We start from the raw sequence: 12002 nt of genomic DNA, 5'->3' as shown, positions 1-12002 counted from the left end.
GGCTCAGGGAGTTGGCGGGGGCCCCGCGCCGCCATTGCTGGGGCTCGGGGAGGAGGGGTGGGGGTTCTGCCCCTGCCCTCTGCCACTGTGGCGGGAGCAGGGGGTGCTCCGTGCCTGGCCGGTGCCGCGGCGTAAGCGGGGCCGGGGCGAGCGAACCCAGAGGCGGCGGCCAGCCCCGAGCGGCACCACCGAGCTGGGCCACCTGGCCCCGTCAGCAGCCCTTAGCGGGCCGAGCCTGCACAGCCTTAGTTGAGCCAGTAAACCCCGCCATGCCGCGGTTCTGTTAGTATTTGGCAACTTTGTTGCACGCGGGTCCTCGCTGCGAACGACAGAGCGGCTTATATTCAGGTGCGGTTTATTTATGGACAAAGAATGAAATATTTGCCAACACCCAGAGATGCAGTTTATACTCAGTGTGGCTTGTATTCGTGAATTTACTGTAATCTAAACCTACCCTCTCTTAGCTTAAAGTCATTTCCTCAAGTCCTAAAACTAAGTGCATTTGTAAAACCTCATTCTCCAGCTGTCTTGTAAGCCCCCTCAAGGTACTGGAAGGTGCCATAAAAGCTTCTCTCTTCTCCAGGCTGAACAGCCCAAGTTCTCTCCATCAGTCCTCATGGGAGAAGTGCTCCATCCCTCTGATCACTTTCATGGCCCTCTTCCGGACACGCTCAGGGAGGTCTATGTCTTTCTCATGCTCAATTTTCCACTTTTGAGTATTCTGATTGATTGTAGACATTGTGATGAAATGATTGAAACCCTGTCAGTGGCATGCCTTTGGTCAGTGTACTTTTGGTCTACTTTTTAGTCATAATAGGAATGTTTTCCCTTTGATTGCCTTATTTTTATATAACTTCTTTTAACAAAGACAGCACTAATAATATCCAAACATCCTGCCCAGGCTTACTGAATCAAATTCTATGGCCATTACAGTGTTGAACAAAAAAAGATATGTAATTTTCAGTACATGGCACATTTATCTCATTTGAATGCAATTAAAATTGTTTTTTCAACTTCTTACATAATATAGAAAGACAAATCAGCTCTTAATTCTTCCAGTTATTTCACACTTTCCATATAAGTCAGCTAAGGGAGATGGATAATGAAATCTTACAGACTTTCGGTTATCTTTATGCTTATTATTACTAAAACACAAGGAATCAGTTACTTGGTGAATTTCATGAGATCATTTTCATTGCAGATTATAGAAGAATGCAAAACCAGTCAAATAAAATTCCTCTCTGATATTCATAATTTTTTTCATTTAAGACAATTTTTTCAACTTCCTCGAGGTTCAAACTTTTATCAGAACTTCTGAAAACAATTTTTGTCACAAATTCACAATCTCTCCATACTGATTGTTGAAAATGCTTTCTCTGATTTAGATCTTTTATGGAAGTCCTTTTGAGCTTAACAGTTTTCATAAGGCTCCCAGTAATTTAAAAAATGTTGCCTGTGTTCAGAATTTGTATGTGTTCAATGCAGCAGGAAATCCATATTAAACTATGGAATTAATAGTAATTTTTATAAACCACTCAGAATTATGTTAGACAACCACTAATTGCTGTGTAATGAAGCCATCTTCCAAAGTGTCTTGACACAAATTTTGTCTCCACCATTCCAGTGTCCACTGAACATTTCCAGCTCAAACACAGAATGACTGAAACACTCATTAGTCATATGTTGCAACAGTTTGGTCATATCCCAGTCATTAATTGGTAAAATTGGAAAGAAGATTGGCAGCATTCAGTAAATTCCCTTATTTTTTCTCAGTGCTATTTCTGTTTTCAAGGCAATGATAGGTCTTCTTGATGCCATGTTGGCTTTATCCCTCTGTGTGCTGGTTTAGGATCCAAGCTTGCAGAAAACAGCAAAGATTTCAACCCCTTTGGCTCCAGTTTTCCATTGCTTTCGTATTCGTTTCAGCATCCAGCTTGCCTGAATTTTCGTCTCCAACATTAAATACTGCATAGACTACTCCAATTATTCAGACCCATAGCTCCAATTTCTTTTTCCTAATTGATTTGAGGAGGATTTTCATAATGAAGTGAGTTTTTAAAAAAGCCTACTGATTAAAAATTTTTAGAAAACATGATAGTGCCAATGAACTTCTGCCAAAATACAATCATGCTTCTTTTGACTGGTCTGGCATACTATGTAAAATCAGATAGCAAACAGAAAATTGTAACTGATTTCTTCAATTCACATTGATGTCTCCAGTTCAAGGCTTCAGGACAGTTCTACAATACAGAAATCCTCATTTTGTGGCTGACATAGTGTTAGGAGTTGGACTTTTTGGAACAACAAATGAACTGGGAGATGCTGGAATATGTTTCCAAGGATTAGTAACATTTCGTGTCTTACAGAGCAAGTGGGGGAAAATTGTTGAGAAAATATCAAAGTTTCACTTTACATTAAAAAGAAACACAAATTGTTATTGCTACTGACATTTTTAAGAGTGTCAGAAATGCCTAAGAAAAGTAAATGTTGATTTTATCTAGAGGTTAATCTATAGAAAGCAGAGTCTGCGGCTCAGTCTCATTTCTGATTTCTTTCTGTAGTGAAACTTTTAAGTGGGAAAATCAGAAACCTTTTCAAGGAAGGCAAAGGCAGAAGCTAAAAACTCTTACTATGTTTAATCACAGCAGGTCTCCCTTGGCCTTGGCACAGATTCAAATGCAAGGATATAACCAGCAGCAATTGCACCAAATTTGGTCTGCAGTGGAAGTAAAAGAGGTAAATCAAATCTTTAGCACAGCCTCAGCAGGTGCCAGCTGTTTTCCTGCGCACCATGAACCATACTCTGTCAGCAACAAAGAGGGCACCCTCTTGCTACCTCACAAGACATCTGTTTGCTTCAGTCTTCAGTGGCGGCTGGTGCCCAGGTCAGAGTACAAGAAAATGAGTCACTATGGAATAGACTGCCCACTGGGAAAATTAATCCTTCAAATCTTGCAGAATCCTTGCATCTTTTTGCTGTTCAGTTTGTTCCTTGAGGAACAAGAACTGTATTGCTTCCATGTTTTTTAAAAAAAGTCCTTGTTTTTTTTTAAAAAAGGGTCCTTTTAAAAAAGTCGTGCTGTTGCATGTATTTTAGCATACAGTTCATCCAAATTAGTGTTCATTTCCTTTAGTAGTAACTGGAGACCATCTGCTGCAACCAAACACTATTAGAAGTTGACAGGTATCCAAAGGCAGTTTTCCCTCATTAATCTCTGCAGATCAATGGCTGCCCTCTGTGTCAGACTTGTGTATCTTCACTCAGTGTACATGGAGCACCTCCCCTCACAAATGTTGGTTTATGGCCAGGGTCAGAGGTGTTTCAGAAATGCTTTAGAAAATCAAATTACTTTCCCTACACAATACATTGCAATCAACTTTTCTGGAGAAGAGCTACATTCAACTACTGCAAAACTGCCTTCACTTGGCTGAAATTCAAAATAATCAGGAGATAAAGAAGCCAGTAACAATACTGAGTTCAGAAAGCAGAGGACAGCTTCTTTTGAAATGATCCAGACTTCAAAGCGTCAGTGTTCTACGCACACAGAACTATGTTTGAACAGTTGGCTGTAGCATAAAATGCTTTAATGTAGAGAAAAAGCAGGCTGGAAGCAGTTATAAATAGCAATTTCTCTCTGAACAACGTGGCCATTCCCATATGCTGCTCCTAATGTACAGTTTAATAGTTGACAGTTACAATGGATTTGGTCAGTACCCTTGGCATGAAAAAAAGACACCATGAACACAGACAAAACCGATCTCTGAAATATGTCAGGTTTTGGAGTTACAAGGCCACTGGGTTTTGTCAGACAAAGAAAACTTCAAACCATCTTTTTTTCCTTGTCTGCCAAGGAAGGAGGTTCTCAAGGAGCACATGCCATTGCTTCTCTCAAATTTCTTCTGTAGCCCATATTAAAATAACAGGCAAGAGGCAGCAAAACTAAAACCAAATTATTGTTAATAAGAAGGTAACATGGTTTTCTCTGGACAAAATATCATGCATCTAAGGGTAAGATGTGGTACCCCAAAATTATGAGCTGCACACAGGTATCTCTAGGCTTTCTTGTTGGAAGTTATAATATTTTTTACCACATTGATTATTAATTTTAATAGCTAAAATTGCATTGCACATTCAGAAAACATCTGGTTCTCTGCTTTGGAAAATAGGCATATTTTTTCTCAATGTGTAAGTGTGAATAGACCTGTAAAAGTGTAATGGAGCGGGGAAGCCCAGGACCCAGAAAGATTTCATGTCATCATCATCATCAGTGACAGGGTAACTTCTTGCTGTGAGAACGAGGGCTTTTGCATGGTGACATCTCTAAGCTTTTCAATCTCCAAATCATACAATGCCTGTGCTACTGTGGGGCTCTGCCCTGCATCACAAACCTTCTGAAACCTTTCTGCAAGCCCCAGGAGTGACAAAGTTCAAGCAGTACAATGTACAGTGTGCTCCAGGGATATCCCATAGGACCATCTGTTAGGGCTTAGATTCACACCATTCTGCCATTTCTATCTGACAGGAGCTGCTGCTGGCACCATGGCTTCTCTGCAACAAAGGCACCTAATAGGCACAGATCAGTAATATTAAGGGAACATCCTGAAATGAAAGCCTAGATCAGATCATGCAGTGTAACTACCATTCTCTATGAGACAATTTTAGGCACCATCCGGTATGTAATCACTTTGGCTGTAGTGAAAGCCAGGAGGACATTTTTTATTCTGCGCCCAGACAGGAAACCAAGACAGTGCTCTCCACTATATTCTAAAATCTGAAGGCATCTCTATAACAAAGAGGTTCACTTCCAGAGCAGGGACAGGAACTTCATGGCTCATGCATCTAACATTCCCTGTAGAAACAGTTCTAAGAAGCCACAGCAGGGCTGTCCTTCACTCCTCCTTTTGGCAGTTGCCTTTAAACTGAGTATCTTGCCTTTGGTCTGTGCCTGTGCTATGTTGCAGCTGGCTAGTCCATGTCCAGCCATGAGTCCTGCTGACTCAGACCCAGAGCTTTACCCAAAAACTTGTATTCCTGGCTTGGTTTCCTGGCTTCCTCATCACTGTGGACTTGTGCAATGATACAGACTCCTGGTTGGACTTGGCTGCCAGCATACTCTGATCATTTTGCTTTCTTTCTGTGGGACTGCTGGTGGGGTCACTTGTTCAGATGTTTGGCTTCCTGCTCCGTGACCACTGCAGAGCAGCCTGCCTTTGGTGCTCTCTGACAGCCCACACCTGCTATCAAGAAAATGAAAACTGCAGTAACATCTTCCCAAGTATATATTAAGAGCATGTATATATTCATGACATGAAGAAAAACCATGAATGTCAAACAATAATGTCAAAACTTTCTTCTATCTAGAGAAACAAATAATCAGATTAATAAGAAGACATAAAGAATTTTTTTTTAAGTCCAGGGATTCGTAGTCTTCAAAGATAGAATTCTGCCAACTAATTCTTTGCAAGTTCACATGTCTGTAAAACTTTACATAATGAGAAATACACATAGGAATTTAATAGTGATTTATATCACAACTAATCCAGGCCCAAGTCTCTTCCAGCAGAATGAATTCCATTAGGGAAGAACACTTGTATTTGTTTCTGAGTTAAAATTAGGAAAGAGCAGTATAGACAATGATAGTACAATCTTGCTAGGTTTTACTGCATTTTATGAATCTTTGGCCTCTAAGGGAAGAAATATGAGTTTGTTTTCTTGATCTTGTAGCACACTCTTTTTTGTTTATTCAAGCCTTGATCCTACAGGCCTGAGATTAGCTTTTCAAAGCTGAATAAAGCACCATTTTCAGCAAGGACTCATTGCTGGTTTCAAGATTAAAATAGCCATTAATACTGCAGGTGGAAACCTTTCATAATGTTCAGTGATTACCCAAAATTATAATGTTGTCTGTTTTCTGTGGCATATATAATGCAGGAATAACACAGAATCAGAACAATAAATCACAGCACACAGAGTCATTGATATTCTAGGACTCTGGCCCATTTAGGACAGTCTTCTGGGGATCTGAAATTATTTTTTTTTAATTTGAGGCAAGCCTATCAGATAGAATAGGATAGCTGTTTAAAATAACTAACTCCAGGTAACAAATTATGTCTTGGAGTTAGGAAGAGGGGAAATTATCCTCCATACTCTTCTGTATTTCAGGACATCAAAAAAATGCGATTGGTCCTATGCATTATATTGATCTTATATAGTTAATATAACAGCTTTTAATTTTCTGTCTTTAGACATGTGTCCATGCTCAAGTGTGTTTTAGTTTGAGAAGTACTTCTTGAAATCAGAGACTTGCCTTTTTATATTGAGAGTTGATCTTGTGCATTAGTTGAAGGACAACAAGTCAGGAGCAAATGCCTTCACAGTCATGACAATAACAGGTTTGCTTGTATTAATGCAGAGGTACAGTCTGCCTCTGTCCCAAGCTGAAGTTTGTGACTGTAGTCACTGTGACAGGCCCTTCTGAGACTGGGAGCAAACAGCTGCAGGGAAGGATGGAGCACAGAGTTTGTGGTCAGTGTAGCCTGCCTGACCATGAGCCCCTGAAAGATCAGAGAACAAGACACTTAAATTTAAAAAACCTTTCACCTCTCCTCTCTTGGAAAGGGAGAACCATTGTTTAAAGAGCCTCATGATCAGCAGGACCATGAGGAAAGATGAGAAATCATAAGGTTACAGTAACATATTCCTCTCCAAGAATGTTTTCCCAAAAGCATTCTACGTAACTCCGAAACAAAACAAAATGAGAAGCAGAAGTTGGAATTGAAAGGGAGGAGAAAGAGGGAAGTGTAGAAATAAAAATGGATAAAGGGAAAAAGGAAAGGGAAAAGAGGGAAAAAGAGAAAAAGGAAAAAAGAGAAAAATGGAAAATGGAAAGGGCATATGCTTTGACCTATCTTTAGACAAATGTATGAAGTGGAAAAGGGTAATTTGATTCCATACAGATATTGGGTATCAGTATTAACATCTTATCAGTTCTCTGATTATTCTAACAAGGCTCACAAAAAGCAAGGGATTAAGGCAGCCAAACACAGTCCAGGTCTCTTAGTATTAACTATATTCACTCTCCTCATCTCTGACTGCCCTTTTCCATGATCACAGCACTGACAATGAGGGTCAGAAACAAATTAATTATATAAAGCTCAATTTTAAGTTCCCTTTCCAAAAATCACAGAAAAAAAGTTTACAAGAGCCTTGCAAAAGTAATTTCATGACTATAAGCCGCACATTACAATACAGAGTGTGATAAAAGGTATCTGTTCTATCACCATCTGTTGAGGGTGGGGGCAGTGATCCTTATCTCAATGGCAGATATTCTGCTAATGGGCCATCCATTGAAACCAGGTGGGGCATTGTTTTTCATCTTTTCACAACCCATCCTTCCTCCAGCGAGTCATTTTCTGCTAATGGCCCATTGAGTCCCACTGTGTGACTATTAAAATTACTGCATCCCATTGGCAGTTGGTCCAGCCAGGGGGAAGAGCCCAACATTTCTTACCAAGATAAAAACAGAGGTTTTGGGACACTAAGGCAGCCCCTTTCTCCACTGGACTCCAGAGGAAAACCGGATTTCTCCATATCACCACTGAACCTCCGCAGGGAAACTGCACCTTCTACAGAATCACTGCTTCAACTGAGCCACATCTGTCACTGCAGGAGGATGTAGCCACCATTTAATGGGACTGCTACCAACACCCTGTCTGATGGGGTGTCAGGTTGTACTCTGTCTGTGTCAGGGTTTGGAGTTTGTTTCTTTGTAGTACTGTATTTCTATTTTAATTTCCCTAGAAAAGAACTGTTATTCCTAATTCCCTTATTTTTGCCTGAAGGCCCCTTGATTTCAAAATTCTAATAATTTGGAGGGAGGGGGTTTACATTCTCCATTTCAAAGAGAAGTTCCTGCCTTTCTCAGCAGACACCTGTCCTCCAGACTAAAACAGCAACTTTTTGTTCTTTGTCTGTATATAAGCCGCACCTGATTATAAGCCGCACTTTGGGTTCGGACCAAAATGTTAGTCAAAATGTTGCAGCTTATAATCATGAAATTACTGTAATCTAATCCAATCTGTTGCACAATGCAGGGCTATCCTGAAGAATAATGCTGCTAAGAGCCCTATCTAGTCAAGTTTAGAATATTTTTAAGAATGGAGATTCCACAAATCCTCTCGCCAACTTCTTCCAGAAGTTAACTGCTGACATGGTGAAGATTTTTATCCCCGCTTATTCAATTAAGATTTCCTTTGTTGCACCTTTTGACTGCTACTTACTCTTTTGCTCTGTTTTATCCTCTGAGAAGGTAGAAGATGCCTCTGTTGTCTATACCACCATTCCAATAGTGATAATGAGGACTACATTACCACCTTACTCAGGAGTGGAAACTTCTTGAGGTACAGGGTGGCTGAAGCTCTTAAGAGAGACACTTAGGATCTACGAGTCAACAATAATAGACTATTGAACAGAAACAGCTGAGAAAATGGTGATATGCCAGTAAAGAGAGAGAGAGAATGTAAAAAAAAAAAAAGGAAAAAAAAGCTGTACACTGCAGGCTATTCTAGCTGCTTAACAGAAATTTCATCCTCAGATGAAGAATGTCTTAAGCTTCTAAACTGCAGTAAAACAGGTTCAGTTTGGGAAATCTGCTGATAACCTGAATGTGACCCTCAATCTTTAGGCTTTCCCTACAACTTATGAGATGTATTTTAAGCAAACTAGCAGTTGACAACTCTTTGTTTCATGAGCACTACAGAGGTAGAGACCTATCTGAAGCCCATCAAACTGATCCATTGCACTTCAGGACAGATCCAGGCATTATGACCAAGTTCCTCTCTGATCCTTGTGCAGATGTAAGAGGATGTGGAGACAAGTGCTGAGTGTTGCCCTGCCTCTTCTGGTTTCAAAACACAAAGTTTGCTCCTTCTACTTTGTGAATCAAAAATGAATAATGGACAAAATGTGATACTGAATCAAAAATGGAAAGGCTGAAGGAAGTTGGAGACACACAGCTACCTCACAGCTTCCTCAGTAAGGAAATAAATGCTACCTGTCAACCATTTTGATGATGGTGTCATTCTAACAGACTGTTCCACATGCATTTTTCTTCATTATTTCAGTCTGCATTGTTTGTGTTGCACTGATCTAGGTTTAGAGATTTATCCATGAAGAAACAGCAGAGCTAGGTTTTCAGACACAGGAAAACCTTTTGTTCATATCAGATAAACATGTCACACAGGGATAGTTAATATTTTCAAAATACTTCGATTGTAATTATACGTAGAATAGAGGACAAAACAAGGTATTCGGGTAGTCTTGTATACTTTCCCCATAGTGGTTTTTAGGCATTCGTACTAAATAATGTATTTAGTATGAGGTTTTGTTCTGCTGACTGCACAGGAGCTAAATGAGACAGTAGCTTCATTTGAATGTTCTTTATGGAAATTCTGCAGTGTGTCTGGAAACAATATGTCTTAGACACTTAAGATATGAATAGTTTCAGTATATCAGAGGGCTCGTAAGCAGGTATTCATTTAACACTCATACTGTAAATACTCAGGAGTGTCTGCATTAACTACTAGTTGGAGCAGCAACTTTATCCCTACTTATTTTTTTAATGAAAACTTCTTTGTTGAATAAGTCAAAGCTCCTGCGGACAAAACAGTAACAGAGTTGCCACAATTCCATTCTGTCTTTTAAAATTCTGTAAGAGAAGTGTAAAAAAGGAGCTACAATACTTCAGATCACCAATGGTTTGTTTATTTTTCCACTGAGAAAGCATCCTTGAAATTCTATGAATGTTTACACTTGCACTGAGCACCACCCCCACTTCCCCACTCATCATATCTCTGGAACAGAAAGTTGCCATGTGCACTCATTTGTCAGATTTGCATCTCGTGATAGATATAAATTTCACTAGAAGTGCATCAGAAAAAAACCCCTACACCCCCAAACCCCCGCCCTTGAAAACCCAACATACAAAAAAACCCCACAAGAAATACACACGTAGAATCAAAGCCTTGATTATAATATAGGGCCACCTTAAGCAGTACCTTGAGTTTAGTCAAGTATGGTTTGGTAAAAACAAATGAAGTTATACACTAATATGACATACTTTATAGAGTACTAAAAAGTAAAACTCTTTCAGATAAGTATTTTACAATAATATAATTTCTCTACAATAACTAATAAGTTATTTTGATCAAGAACCAGATTTTTTTCAGCTGACAAAACTTTCAAAACCTGTATGTGTTTCATACCTTTCCTGTAATCGCATGTGAAAGAGACTAAAGACAGAAACTAAAAAAAAATCAAACCATGTGTGTTAAACCACATTCATGGCTAGCCTGAACAGGATGAAATGTTTGCTTGTTTTTTACTGTGAAAAGCATGAAAGGGCTTGAGTCATGTATACCCATACCCACGAGCACCACAAAGTGGCAGCACTACTGTGGAGCATTCATCACAGATGAGTGGTTCTGCCTCACCCAGTCAAGAGCTGTGCTGGCTTGGCAAAATGCTGAAACAGATGGAATTGGAACAGCCTTTGGAAAGTTGAAGATTAAGAAAAGCCAAGACTTTGGCCCTCTGAGAATAAAAAAGCATCTCAGGCGCAGAAGTGACGCAGTGTATTAAGTTAGTCCATAGCTAACCAAAGCGGGATGGCAGAAGTGAAAATCCTCATTGTGGGGAGGCACTGTGCCCTCACACCTCCCTCTGTGAGGCAGCTGCTGCACTGGCAAGAAGGATTCCTGATCAATGGATCTTTTGGTGTTAGGAATTCCAAATATGAGAGGATTCCTAGAAAAGTCTTAGATTTTGCATAATTTTCCCCTCAGTTTGCTTTGTAGACCACCATGTACACATTAATGCCTGATTACTCAAGCCACCAGCACATTTGTTTCAATTATCCACAACAACTCTTTTACACCTGAAGATTCACCTTCTCATGCACAATGACAGCGCTGAGCCAGAAGTTTTCTGTGGGACAGAAAGAAAGACAGGGACAAGCAGCAACAACTCTAAATTAATATATTTCAAGAAATGTTGTACCTGCAGTGTATGCTTGACAGCTGTTAGTTAGTGAATTAAGGCATCAAATACACTATGATACAGTGTATATGCATAATGGTGGGGAAGAAAGGCCTTGATACGTACTGCCACCAGGTTCAGTTTCTTTGGTGCCCTCAAGGAAGAGAAAACAATAAATTTAGAAAAGCTACACAGTTCTTCTCCAAACCCAAACAGATCTGCTCTTTCTAGCTGCCTGTTTTTCCCATGAGCATGGCATGCGCATGTTGCAAAATTTTTGACGGGATCGCTCTTATAGGACCGGGCTCCACCTATATGTTCAGGGTTCAGTCTATCACATCATTCCTGTTGTGAATGAAGATGTTAAGGAGTGCTGGTCTCAGTATGCTCCACAGGGTAGCACACTAACGGCGTGGTAACTGGCACCCAGTAATTGCACTTCATACTTATTACAACACTTCCAACCAGACTGCTGTCCATACAAATCACTGCCCACTCATCTCATCCTTACTGCAAGAGTTTATCTATGTGAATGTTACAGGAGACTGTGCTGAAAGTCTTGCACAAGACCAAAAATCAGCTGTCTTAACTGAGCTGGTTATTTCATTGCTGAAGGCTATGAGACTCCCAAGCAAGATTTTCCCTTTTCCACTTAAGTGAAGTGACTACTGACTACTGACTACTCCTAATAACCTCATCCTTACTAGAATGGTTTCCACAATTATGTGCTCCTACACCTCCCCAGGAACTGAGGTCAGCTGCTCAGCCTGTAGGTCCCCAGGTCCTGCTCCTCACTCTTCTTGAAAATAGGAGCGACATTGGTTTTCTTTCCGTCCACAGAATCTTCTTCTGATCACCACAATCTTTCAAAGATTGTATTCCAAAGTTCTGTCTCAATGATATCAGCCAGTTTGATGAGCCCACGTGGATGTGTCTCATGCAGTTCTGTGAACTTGCAGATACCCAA

The 12002-nt window shown here is 40.1% G+C and overlaps 1 protein-coding gene across 2 annotated transcripts in view; it reads right to left on the bottom strand.

The window, feature by feature from the left end:
• COL15A1 (collagen type XV alpha 1 chain) overlaps positions 1–12002 on the bottom strand; it is a 125353-nt gene that overhangs the window by 106055 nt on the left and 7296 nt on the right. The gene's annotated exons all lie outside the window — the stretch shown is intronic.

The sequence above is a fragment of the Catharus ustulatus genome, chromosome 1, assembly GCF_009819885.2.
Source record: "Catharus ustulatus isolate bCatUst1 chromosome 1, bCatUst1.pri.v2, whole genome shotgun sequence".
Classification (NCBI taxonomy): domain Eukaryota; kingdom Metazoa; phylum Chordata; class Aves; order Passeriformes; family Turdidae; genus Catharus; species Catharus ustulatus.
Note: the sequence above shows the minus strand (reverse complement) of the source record. Positions and strands in the feature narration are given on the sequence as shown.